Here is a 14054-nt window from a genome sequence, read left to right on the forward strand (position 1 = left end):
CTAAGCTCAAAGTCAAGGGGCAGGGATGCAGACTTTGCCTCTACTATTGCAATACTAGGTCACAGGGCAGAGGACGAGAGGGAAGAGTTAACAAATAAGAGAGAGAAGTTAAGCCTATGAATAGCCATACCTTGGACCATTATACAGCCATCAAAAACAGCTATGAAGAGCTGCAATAATCTAGGGAAATGCTTTGGCTTTCCTAGTCAGTGAAAAAAAGCAACATATGTAAAAATATGTAGATGTGGACCCAATAGTATAAAAAATCTATATGAATCAAAGATGTAAAGGAAATCATTAAGGCAGCTGATTCTGGTAGGTAACTGTTTTCTTCTATTTTTCTATAGTTCCCGGTTGTCTATAATAACATATATTTTTCTCTAATAACAGTAAGTTTAAAAAACATTGCTAAAAACAAGAAGACATCTAGAGTTTGGGCCCAGAATAGGAGCAGCTGATTCCATCATTAGTTTTTTGTCTTGTGTTTTGGGGTAATTTTTCATCTCTGTACTTGTTTTTCATCTTCTTCTTAGGGAACAATATAATTAGCTTGACCATTTCAAATATCCAATTTCTTTCCTGTTCCATCTGGCTTTGGATTATTTCAAAAGTTAAATGGGGCACTTTTCATGATTGGAAAGATACACAGCAGGGTCTGTAAGCTTAAGAATGCAAGAAGATGACAACTGAAGGTAAAATAACACAATTTGTCTGAAGACCTGATAAGTGCAAGGGAGATATTTATAGGTATTAGCCAATTATCCTTACATTATTTTTATGTTTTAAGTATTTATCTTTTTCTTGAGTCCCTATGAATAATGGTACTGATTGTGAACCTGACCTTTTTAGAAAAATGCTGCAGTTCTTTAATTATATTTTAGAGACACAATATCATTTGAATAGGCATTTCAATATTATTTAAACATATTGGAATATTACCAGGACTCAAAGTCTTGGAATGATGCAAACTTTCCTGACATTACTCATCACAGTGTAGGCAGGTTGAATATGGGCATGTTTTTAGCTCCTTTTGGTAAATTAAATTGACTTGTATTTTTCTATGAGCTTGCATTTCTAGAGCATAACTATTTTCTGAAATCCAAAGTCTACTTATATTCTTGCTTGAAAATACATCCATACATTCTTTGGTATTGCTTCCTTTAAAAGCTGGAGCCTAATTCTTCTCCCCTTGAGTGTAGGCTGTACCTGGTGACTCACTTCTAGCAAATATAATGACTAAAGTGATGGTGTGTGACTTCCAAGGCTAGGTCATAAAAAGGCATTGCAGTCTCCTCCTTGCTCTTTGTTTAATCACTCATTTTCAAGGAAGCCAGAAGCCAGAAGCCAAGCCCTATGGAGAGACCCACATGGCAAGGCACAGAGGACTCCTGCCAGCAGCCATGTGAGTGTGCCATTTTGGAAGCACATCCACCAGCCCCATTCAAGCTTTCAGATGAGTGCAGCCCTACTAATGTCCTAACTATTACCTTACAAGAGAATCTGAGCCAGAATCACCTAGCTAAGCTGCTTTCTATTTCCTAACCCACAGAAACTGTGAGATGATAAACACTTACTGCTTTGAACTGACAACTAGGAACAAGCCAGTTATTTCTGACCAGAGCAGCTGTCCCTCACTGCATAACTGGGGCTCCTGGATTTTTCTGTTGTTATGACGACCATCACTGTATATCACACTAAAATCTGGCAGTGAAATGTACTAGAAGCATACATTTTTCATATTTTTCCAAGTTTATTTTTTTCATGGTTTCATGTAGCAGTCCAACATGAAACACTGATTGGAGCTGAAAAAATCATAAAGACGTATTCTCCTACTTTGAGATTGAGAACCAGCTTCTGTGACTGAAATATCAATTCACCATCAAATGGAGTCAATACATTGCCAGCAATCAGACTCAAAGAAGAAGGGAGAGGAATTGCATGCAGTTGTCCTCTGTGGAGCTCACATGTATCAGTCACTCTCTGATATAAGCAGAATCAGTCTTCAGATTGCAAACTGCAAGAATGTGCGGAGGTTTCAAATGAGGGGTAACATTTTCCCTCCTGTTCCACAAGGAATAGGTGAATGTTGAAATTCACCTGCTGCTGTCTGTTTAATTCATATGGTAATATTGGGGCCTTCTAGATCCAAGACTGGTTGCCGCTCTCCTCTCTTAGTGTTTTGCACTTGGATGAGATGCATTGTTCTCTTTATCAGAGTTGCTAGCAGTTCAGATCATGGGAGTTAGCCTGTAGCTAATAGTTAAATAAGGAGCACTGTAATTGATTCAAAATAAAACTTTCAGTAACCTAATTCATGAACTCCCAAGGATGCCTCCTGGAAGGAATTTTACATGAAGTGTTCACATCAAGAGAAAGACCCATATCCATATACCTGACACATTTACTTCATGACATTACTCCTTTTTCTCCAGGAAAGGTTATATAACTGGAAATATAACAAATGGAAGTAGGACACAGAAAACACGCTGTTGGTGAGTACCTTGCTGACCTGCTGTGAATTTTTACAAACATTTCTCAGTTGCAAACCTAATAGTTATTTTCCATTATTAATATTATGATAATATTCATTGCCATGACTAGAATGTATTATTAGGAATCTGTAGAGAACTCAGAGATTTGGAGTTTTAAATATGCTTTTTCAATGTTGGAGAGAATTTTCTGGTTGCAATATCCTTACTTTATTATGTTTCTTTTTTCACGCAAAGACCATTCCAATGAATGGAACAATATTGTTAGAATACAGCTTGAGAAGGGGGAGGGATGAATTAGGAGTTTGCGATCAACAGATACACACACACACTACTATATATAAGAAAGATCAATAACAAAGACCTATTGTTAACCACAAGCAACTATATTCAATATCATGTAATAACCTATAATAGAAAAGAATATGAAATGAATATATATATAAAACTGAATCACTGTGCTATATACCTGAAACTAATACACTGTAAATCAACTATATCTCAGTAAAAATAATAAAATAAAAGAATACAGCTTGAGAGGAATGAAAAATTTTCTTTTAATAGCTAAACTGTTCTAGGATCAAATTTATGAACTGTGGACATAGAAATGAAAATAAATCTTAAATGAATTAAAATGTCCTTGAGTTAGAAAATAAGACAGTATGGAGTAGTGAATGTCATCTGATTTATTTTGCTTCAGTTCAAATACCATAAGCAAACCCCAGCTACTCAGTGGCCTTGTTGAAGAAATATACCAAACTGTGACTACGGATTGCTGAATTAGACCACAGCAATTGCCAGTTGGTTCACCATAGAGGAAACTGCCAACGTAGTGAATTTCCGGGATGGATCTGCACTGCAGTCAGAAAAAATTGCCCTATGCCAAGACAACTAGCGTCTGACTTTCCTCTTGAGGAGTCACGTCAATCAAGCTCCAGATTAAACAGGTTCCACTTTCCTACTCAGTCTATTAAACCAGGGACTGTGCTCTTGGTACCAGGGCACCCAGCCGTGATGCCAGATCACAGCGGACTGAGGTTCATGCTGCACTGTGTCTATTGGAACATTTGCATCACAGCCTGAAGTTCCACCTGACAGGGCTGTTTTAGATGCAGAGCAAGTGATAAAAATTAATCCAGGTTAATGGTATGGTTGTAGAAATATTGCTTGAAATAACATATAAACTTTGAATGCTTTCCATTTGACAGCATCTTAGAAAGGAAACATCGACATGATTTGATGGCTAAGGGAAAATAAGGAAATGAAGATTGCATCCAATAATAGTAAAAACTTAGAGAATATTTTTCAAACTTTAAAAAATGTATTCAGGGATTTCCCTGGCAGTCCAGTGGTTAAGACTTCACCTTCCACTGCAAGGAGTGTGAGTTTGATCTCTGGTCAGGGGACTAAGATCCCACATGCCTCATGGCCAAAAAACCAAAACATAAAACAGAAGCAATATTGTAACAAATTCAATGAGGATTTTAAAAATGGTCCACGTCAAAAAAAAAAAAATCCTTTAAAAAATGTGGTCAATACAAATGTGTGACTCCTTCCTATACCAGATACTGTGCTAGGTATGGATGCAAAAATAAAGAGAAGTGCACCCTAGCCTTGGGCTTCCCAGGAGCTTTAGTGTGGTTAAGAATCCACCTGCCAATGCAGGATAAATGGGTTCAGTCCCTGGGTCAGGAAGATCCCCTGGCATAGGAAATGGCAACCTGCTTCAGTATTCTTGCCTGGAAAATGCCATGGACAGAGAAGCCTGGTGGGCTACAGTCCATAGGGTTGCAAAGAGTCGGACACAATTGAGTGACCAAGCACGCATCTTGGCCTCACAGTGGATTCTAAAGAACTTGGAACCATCAGCATGGCCCAGGTCTCAGGAGCAGGGCAGTCCCTGCCCAGCTGCTGAAAGTTTTACCTGCTGACACCCTTCCTGGCAGCTCAGCACACCTGATTAGCTGCATGTCTACATAGAAAATCTACACGACTATGAAACAATTTCTCCCCTTCCCTGTGGCCTCCCAGAATCATCAAGCCAGTGGGCAGCCAGCCATAGAGCAAAGAGAAAATTCAAGGTGAGAAGTGATGAATGTCCCCAAGAGGGAGGGCGTAGTAAAAGCAGGTTATTATTATTTGATGGATCTGGTTTTGTGAGGTTGAAGGCTTGGCATTACAAAGGAAACAGCGTCGAGAGACACGGAATTCAGAAGGAAAGTCCGGTATTAGCTGGGAAAGGATTAGAGGCTCAGCTGAGAAGGATGGAACAAGGCCCCCCCCATCCCTGTGATGGAGAAAGGCCTTTCTTGGGGGAAAGTGTCGCACTGATCCTGCTGAAGTCAAGTTCATGGGACGGTGAGGAGAACAAGTCAAAGCAGGTCACAGCAACCCAAGCGTGTTTATCAGTAGAGTGTGTTTATCACTCAGCTGCTCCTCTCTACTGAACCTGAACTTGGAACACAAAGGAACTGCATGTTCTCTGGGACCAAGTATTCTTCCACAAGAGTCAAGTGACTGGCTGAATGCGCTATTTCATAGAGAAGATGGACTGGCAGGGCCCCCATCCCCCACCCACGCAGAGAAAATATGGAGCAAGGCTATGAATCCCAGGGTCTCTGTAGGAGAAATATGTCAATTTTGGGCTTCCCTGGTGGCTCAGATGGTAAAGAATCTGCCTGTAATGCAGGAGACATGGGTTTCATCCCTGGTTCAGGAAGATGCCCTGGAGAAGGGGAATGGCAACCCTCTCCAATATTCTTGCCTGGAGAATTTCATGGACAGAGGAACCTGGCGGGCTATAGTCCATGGGGTTGCAAAGAGTCAGACATGACTGAGCAATAACACACACAGAGTGTATGTTTCCATGTTACTTTCTCCATTTGTCCTACCCTCTCCTTCCTCCCCTCCCCACCCCGCCCCTGCTGTGTCCATAAGTCTGTTCTTGGTGTTTGAATTTTTAGATTGAATCCCAAGCTTTCTGGCTAGAGCCAGTTCTGCAGTTTAGTTCGGGAATGTACTCTGCTTCTTTTTCCATACCCTATCTGTTATGTTGTGCTGTGCTTAGTCACTCAGTCGTGTCTTGGCGACCCAGTGGACTGTAGCCCATCAGGCTTGTCTGTCCATGGGGATTCTCCAGGCAAGAATACTGGAGTGGGTTGCCATGCCCTCCTCTTCTGTCTGCCTGTGAAGTGTAAAGCCCACAGACAACATTCTCCTCACTGGAGTGAAAGACCATCCACTTCCTTGCTGCTCAAAGTATGGTCCTGGGAGCATGCAGCAAATGCATGATTTCATGCCATTCTCTGGACTCGCAGAATCACAAGCTGCATTTTAACAGGATCTCCAGGAATTCCAAGGAGATCAAACCAGTCCATCCTAAAGGAAATCGGTCCTGAATATTCATTGCAAGGACTGATGCTGAAGCTGAAGCTCCAATACTTTGGCCACCTAATGCAAAGAACTGACTCATTGGAAAAGACCCTGATGCTGGGGAAGATTGAAGATGGGAGAAGGGGATGACAGAGGATGAGATGGTTGGATGGCATCACCCACTCAATGGACATGAGTCTGATTAAGCTCTGGGAGTTGGTGATGGACAGGGAAGCCTGGCATGCTGTAGTCCATGGAGTTGCAAAGAGTCAGACACGACTGAGTGACTAAACTGAACCAGGGATTCATGTGCACAGTAGAATCTGAGGTGCAGTGATCTAATTCAGTGCTTCTCAAAGGGGAAAGTGCAGCAGAATAACCCAAGGTGGGGTGGGGTGACTGTAGATTGCAGCTGACCCCCACTGCCTGATCTTCTCCCTCCCCACTCCCATCCAAGGAGATTTGATTGAGTAGATCTGAGTTGGAGCCCAAGAATTTGCGTTTTTGGTAGGTTCCCAGGTGATGAGCATGCTCTGAGAAGTTCCACTTTAATTCACACCCTTCATTTCCTAGGGAACCAGATCCTCCTGGGTTCAGCTTTCTGCTCTGATGCTCACCAGCTGTGTGACGCTGGGTCTTCTCCTGACTGCTCGGAGCCCAGGTTTCTTTCCACATTATACCGAGTGACACCAGCAGCCTCAGCATCCCCTGCGAGCTTGTGAGAGATGCAGGGCCTGGTGTATCGGAATCTGCCTTTTCACAAGACCCTCAGGTAGGAATTATATGCATTGAAGTCTCAGATGACTTCTAGATGCATGTGGGTCCTCCTTTCCCAGTTCCAGCCAAGGATACTGAAGCTCAGGGAACAGGGTTCAGGCATTGGAAGCAGGATCCTCTAAATCTCTCTCCAGCATTCCCACTCTCCACTTGCAGCCTCACACTGAGGGTCTGAGTCCCCACCTCAGGCTGGACACGCACCATGAATCCCTGTACAGTACTGGGAGTCACTGAGTACAGAAAAGATGTACTCTTGTGACTGTCTCCTAACCTGGAGTTCACTCAGAAACAGATAACGTTTTCTATACCTTCCTGCTTATGGACTTTGTGATTGCTTTTTTTTGGGGGTTGTGGGGAGATATTCACATTGATGTTCTACTTGAATCCTCATGGGCTGGAGAAGAGTAGGAAAGAGAGGGGCTGGAAGCAAAGGCTACGCAGGGGACACAGATTCCAACAGGGAGAAAAAGGAGGCTCTGGTTTCCCCAGGCTGCCAAGCAGAATGGCTCCCTCCCAGGCAGAGCTGGTTTCTGTCAGAACAAATGGTCCAGCTGAGCTCCCACCACAGAAGCCAGCCCCCTCAATGTTCTGACGTGTGATTCCCTGGGAACAAAGTACTGTTTGGGAATCATTACCATTTGCAGCTATTTTATTGTGCGAACCAAATAAAAGTGGATCCTTCCTGAACATTCTAATGAACAGAACAATACAGAAGTGACTTCAGCAGAGTTAGGAAGACAGCATGGCTTTTTTTGCATATGTATGACTAATGACATCTGAACGATAGTCTGGCAGGAAATATAAGATAAGCAGATTTATCTGATAATGAATAAAATTGTGAGAATTCTGCCATCCCTCCTGAAGGGGCCCTTGCGTTTAAGGGTAATTTTGTCATCGAATCTGCTCTTCAATGCTTCTTTACTGGGATTGAAGGAGCTTACTTTCATTTCATTAGACATCATACACCAGGATCACTTTTTCTTTCCTTGAAGCTGAGGGAGGCTGAACTATGCACATAAACAAGCCATTGTTCCAAATTCTGTGGCTGCGAGATTTATGCTACCCATTAGAGTGGGAATCAATACAGCAATATTCACTTTATAGCTGGAAGAAGTTCAGGGATGGGAAGTAATTTATCCAAGGTCATAGCTAGTCCAGGGGACTAGCTTAAAATTTAGATCTCCTGTCTGCAGCCTCTTGTTATAAAACATGGACATAAAAATGGTGAGTTTCAGGAGGCAGGTTCAGGAGGGAGGGGACATATGTATACCTGTGACTGAATCATGTTGGTGTATGGCAGAAACCAAGACAATGTGGTAGAGCAATTATCCTTCAATTAAAAATAAAGAAACCTTTAAAAAATGATGAGTTTCAAAACAGAGCTAGATTTTAAACTTTGAGTCTTGATTTCCTTACTTAGCTATATATTTTCCTCTTTGGCCCTTAAGCACTGACATCTCCTGGATATAGTGCCAGGGTTATGTCCATGGAAACAGAAGTAACTTGAGGGGAAATGGATTTCAGTTAGACCTTAATCAAAAGCTCATTTGTGAGAATTTGGCCTCCAGTTGGAGACTGGGCAGAGCCCCTTAGGATAAATCCACAACTCAACATATCTAGTGAATAGGAACTCTCACAACTGTGCTTCCTCGCTCACCAATTCCCAGATATACTTCAAAACTCAGTAAGCTGGGGAAATCAAACTGATTGCCTCTAAGGAGAAGAGGGTAGAGATTGGGGCTGGGAAGAAAAGGGTAAGGGGGATCTTTCTAGAGTGAAAATAATGACCAGTTTCACAGGATTTAGGTGGTGCGGTATACATTTGTCAAGACTTACGAAATGGTACATTGAAGATCTGTCTGTTTTGTTATACATGAACTTTACCGAACATAAAGGCCTGTATGTATAATAGAACAAATTCCCCAGGAAAATATTTGGGACAGTGATAGGGTTAAGAGCTGGAAGTGTTAGAGTGGCATTTTTTGATCAGTTCTGTCGTCATCTTCACCAACGACAAAATACAAACATCTTTGACCACTTCTGTAGAGGGGAGCCAGTGGAAGGTCTCAGAAGCTGAAATGGCTGAAAGTGGAGAGTGTAGGTCCTGGCGCCATGGCCAGCACTGCCAGGAAACCAAATCTTTGCCCCTGAACTAAGCGGGCTTCCGTTAGCAGTCAATCCTTCTACGAAAACAATCAGTAGGGCTGTGAGTGTGTGTGTATGGTGTGTGGGTGGGAGGCAGGGAGCGGTGAAGACTTGGGTAGAGCTCTGTCATAAATGCCCTGGAGGACCCCCATGCAGGGTGCTGGGAGCTGGACATCTGGGGGTCTCTGCTGTCTTCCCCTGAGTAAACCCCCAGAGACAGGGGTCCCAAAACTGACAGGTGGGAGGAGAGGCCTGGCTTCCAGATAAAACCTATTCTATCATAGGTTTGGGAAAAATTATAAAAGCACATGGATAAAGAATACATTTTAAAATTATATGGTTTGGAAGACTCTACCCTTTAGTTCCCACTTTGTTCAGTTCAGTCACTCAGTTGTGTCCAACTCTTAGCAACCCCACGGACTGCAGCATGCCAGGCTTCCTTGTCCATCACCAATTCCCAGAGCTTGCTCAAACTCATGTCCATTGTGTCGGTGATGCCATCCAACCATCTCATCCTCTGTCATCCCCTGAGTTATCACTTAATTTCCCCAATTTATGAGCATGGTTTGCTTCTTTTATTTTATCAAGAAATATTTCAAGCATAGAAAATATAGAGGCTAATATAACAAAGAGCAGTCCATCCATGGGCCAGTCTTGTCAGATATTTTTTTTTTTTTAAGATTTATATTTTATTTTTGGTTGTGCTGGGTCTTTGTTGCTGCATGCCATGGGTTTTGTCTAGTTGTGGTGCACAGGCTTCTCATTGCAGTGGCTTCTTGTTTTGAAGTACAGGCTCTAGGCTTATGGGATTCAGTACTTGAGGCACGTGGGCTTAGTTGCCATGAGGCGTGTAGAATCTTCCCAGCAGGGATTGAACTCATGTCCCCTGCATTGGCAGATGGATTCTTAACCACTGGACCACCAGGGAAGCCCAGGTTACTTTTTTTTTCAATATCAAAAATGTATTTTATGATTAGTACTTAAATTATTAGTAACCAAATAAATGAGTTGTCCTTCTATTGACATTTATCCTTTGACATCTTCCCTCACCTTTATGTTATGCATACTATGAAACAGGCATTGGTACATGATAACTGTCACTTAAAATAACTGTAATAAACAAGTAACGTGTTAACATATTTTTATGAAAATAGCTATTTTCTAAAATAAAAAAACTTATTATACATACAGGAGGGAGGTGGGAGGGAGGGGGGTTCAGGTCGGGGAACATGTGTATACCCGTGGCGGATTCATGTTGATGTGTGGCAGAACCAATACAATATTGTAAAGGAAAAAATAATAGTAATAATAAAATAAATAAATAAGTAAATAAAAAATAAAAAGAAAGAAAAAAAACTTATTAAGAAGAAAGGCTTTAAATACATCTTTGTAGTCTGCCTTAATAGAGGCAGCTGGATTCTCATATTTGCTTTTGTATTTAATACACTGTGAAAGTGTTTTGGTTGAAAAATGTGAAAAAAAAAACTCAGTTTCCCACAGATATATAGTTGGAAATGGGAGGAGTATATTAATAGCTTTTTTAGATAGTTGTGGATATTCTTCAGTACCATGGCCAAGTTGGGAAATGTCGTAATTTTTTAAAATTGAAGCATATTTGATTTATAATATTGTATTAGTTTCAAGATTAGTTTATCCCTCCCCCCTTCCCCTTTGGTAATCTTAAGCTTGTTATGTCCATGGGTCTATTTCTGTTTTGTACATAAGTTCATTTGTATCATTTTTAGTCCATATATAAGCGATATTATATATTTGTCTTTCTCTGGTTTACTTCACTGAGTCTGATAATCTCTAGGTCCATCCATGTTGCTGCAAATGGCATTATTTCATTCTTTTTTATGGCTGAGTACTATTCCATTGTAAAACCATATCAAATGTGCTGGTTTCTTAAAGAAAAGATGCATTATGAGATTTAAAACCATAATAATTAGCTTTTCAGACTTGGTTACATTAAAATTCATTTGTTTATCTGACATTTTGAATGAATATTTTAACCATGCATGATTTTCTAGCATCATATATTGGTCAGGGAAATACTGGTTTGTTGAGTTAGGTGGATCTTCCTTATATAATTTAATAAAACACACACATTAATAGTACCGCTGATCTCATCAGAGACACCTATAAGTTTTGTGAAGCTGTTAAGCCCATGGGAACAGATTCAGATTTTCTAAAATTTTAATTGTCACTTGAAAACTGAAATTTTATTACTGGCAACAAAAACTGTCAACTGTTTTCCTTAAAGTGATAGACTCATTTTGTTCATTTGTAAGAAAATGTCTGCCTCATTCCTAAGTCTCCAAAATCATTGATTGTCAGTCACCTTTCAAGTTAAAATGGCATTATATGAAAACAACAGCCAGCTTAACTGGCAACTCAAATACTGACACCTCAGTCACTGAGTGCATTTCCTTGAGACAATATATGAACACTGGTATGCAGAAATGTTATAGACACACTTCTCATTTCATCACACAGAATTTAAGATGTGTATACAAGAGTTGAAATGTAAAAGTAATAAAAAGTAATTTAAAAGTAATAATTCTTACCAGCATTTGTTTTTCCTTCAAGTGCACAGTGGTGAAGAACACAATCACCAGTTTGGTGCTATCACCTTGATTCATGATCGGGTGCCTGCAAGTTGACTTCCCATCGCCCTGTAACACTAGTGCAAATATCCACACAGTGAAAAAGACAAATACCGTCTTTGAAATATTATGAGAATAGTTTTGACTTCATGGAACCCTTGAAAGTGTTGGGGACTGCTGGGTTTCTGGGGACCACTCTTTGAGATCCACTGATGTAAGTCTCTCAATAGCATTTTTTCTTCTTTAGGTAAATTGAGTGTCAGAATTTTACATATTTAGCATTACAGGTGAATTTTACCTTCTTTCATTCAGAGATTACATGTGTATATACACTATAATGTGCTGGCAATACAGTGATAAAGCAAAAACAAAGTTCTTGCCCTCTTAGAATTTCTATTCTGAGTGAGACAAGCTATGATTCAATAATCAGATAAACTGTAAATGTATAATTGTAACAAGTACAATGAGAATCATAGTAGGAAAAGTTCATTTAGCCTGTGAGTAGGAGGTTAAGATATTGTGTTTCTGAGAATGTGATGTTTGACTTAAAACCTCAAAGGTCAATTGGTGTGAGCAGATGAAGGAGAGAGCGGTGGGGAGCATTCTGGGCAGAGAGACCAGGATGTGCAAAGATCCTGAGGTGGGAAGGAGCTTGGCATGCTTGAGAAATGGGGACTAACTCTAAAGAGATGTGAGGATGATGGGAGATAATGCCAGATTGAAAAGTATATAAAATGGAATATAGAGTATTCTCTGCTACCATTTTGATTTTTATGCAGAGAACAAAGTGGTGTCATTGAAGCCTTTCTAGAAAGGTGGCTTCATCAAGTTGGCAGTGTAAAAAGATCACCTGGGCAGCATTGAGAATCAATGGATGCTGTTGAGGGATTAGGGACATGAAATGCAGGGGGTCATTTAGAAGGCCGATTTTGTAATTTAGGAGAGAAAGAAAGAGAATGGGGGAATTGAGCTAGGGAGCTATCATGGGAAGGTAGTGATACGGATTCAATGGAAGGGTGGGAGTGGGTAGGAGAGAAAGGGGCCTCATAGATAACACTATGATCTTCTGGCTTGCCCAGCTGGATGGATGATGGTGCCCTGGGATAACCATTCTTATTTAACTCCAACTATCTAGGAACGGTAAAATAATGCTCAAAATTCTCCAAGCCAGGCTTCAGCAATATGTGAACCGTGAACTTCCTGATGTTCAAGCTGGTTTTAGAAAAGGCAGAGGAACCAGAAATCAAATTGCCAACATCCGCTGGATCATAGAAAAAGCAAAAGAGTTCCAGAAAAACATCTATTTCTGCTTTATTGACTATGCCAAAGCCTTTGACTGTGTGGATCACAATAAACTGTGGAAAATTCTGAAAGAGATGGGAATACCAGACCACCTGATCTGCCTCTTGAGAAATCTGTATGCAGGTCAGGAAGCAACAGTTAGAAGTGGACATGGAACAATGGACTGGTTCCAAATAGGAAAAGGAGTTCATCAAGGCTGTACATTGTCACCCTGTTTATTCAACTTCTATGCAGAGTACATCATGAGAAACGCTGGACTGGAAGAAACACAAGCTGGAATCAAGATTGCTGGGAGAAATATCAATAACCTCAGATATGCAGATGACACCACCCTTATGGCAGAAAGTGAAGAGGAACTCAAAAGCCTCTTGATGAAAGTGAAAGAGGAGAGTGAAAAAGTTGGCTTAAAGCTCAACATTCAGAAAACGAAGATCATGGCATCCGGTCCCACCATTTCATGGGAAATAGATGGGGAAACAGTGGAAACAGTGTCAGACTTTATTTTTCTGGGCTCCAAAATCACTACAGATGGTGACTGCAGCCATGAAATTAAAAGATGCTTACTCCTTGGAAGGAAAGTTATGACCAACCTAGATAGCATATTCAAAAGCAGAGACATTACTTTGCCAACAAAGGTTCGTCTAGTCAAGGCTATGGTTTTTCCTTTGATCATGTATGGATGTGAGAGTTGGACTGTGAAGAAAGCTGAGCGCCGAAGAATTGATGGTTTTGAACTGTGGTGTTGGAGAAGACGCTTGAGAGTCCCTTGGACTGCAAGGAGATCCAACCAGTCCATTCTGAAGGAGATCAGCCCTGGGATTTCTTTGGAAGGAATGATGCTAAAGCTGAAACTCTAGTACTTTGGCCATCTCATGCCAATAGTTGACTCATTGGAAAAGACTCTGATGCTGGGAGGGATTGGGGGCAGGAGGAGAAGGGGATGACAGAGGATGAGATGGCTGGATGGCATCACTGACTTGATGGATGTGAGTCTCAGTGAACTCCAGGAGTTGGTGATGGACAGGGAGGCCTGGCGTGCTGCGATTCATGGGGTCGCAAAGAGTTGGACATGACTGAGTGACTGATCTGATCTAGGAACAGAAACTGGATTTAAAAAAAAAGAAAGAAAGAAAATAGGAAAAAAACAAAATTGATCGGCACCCAAACCCAGGAGTGGAAGAGAGACTCAACTTGTTAGGAGAGGGATTTGAATTTATTAACTTAATTATATCAGTTTTCTCCTAAAAATGAACTATTTTAAGAAAGGGAATTCCCTGGTGGTCTAGTAGTTAGAACCCTGCCCTTTCACTACCGAGGGCCTGGGTTTGATCTGTAGTCAGGGAATTAAGATCCCAAAAGCCAT

General features: G+C 41.0%; 1 long non-coding RNA gene across 6 annotated transcripts in view; it reads left to right on the top strand.

Moving 5' to 3' along the window:
- LOC147339766 (uncharacterized) overlaps positions 1-14054 on the top strand; it is a 137469-nt gene that overhangs the window by 113077 nt on the left and 10338 nt on the right. Inside the window, exons 1-3 of one of the 6 annotated variants that reach the window (XR_015158568.1) lie at positions 1310-1402; positions 2433-2492; positions 11373-11603. The exons of 1 other annotated variant lie outside the window; for it this stretch is intronic. This is a non-coding gene — a long non-coding RNA (uncharacterized LOC147339766). Of the gene's footprint in view, positions 1-1309; positions 1403-2432; positions 2493-6375; positions 6634-11372; positions 11604-14054 lie in introns of those variants that run through there. 4 more of the 6 variants (XR_015158564.1, XR_015158567.1, XR_015158563.1 and 1 more) reach the window with 4 other exon arrangements.

The sequence above is a fragment of the Bos grunniens genome, chromosome X (assembly GCF_055505025.1).
Source record: "Bos grunniens cultivar Pamir isolate PY7600 chromosome X, Bosgru_T2T1.0, whole genome shotgun sequence".
NCBI lineage: Eukaryota > Metazoa > Chordata > Mammalia > Artiodactyla > Bovidae > Bos > Bos grunniens.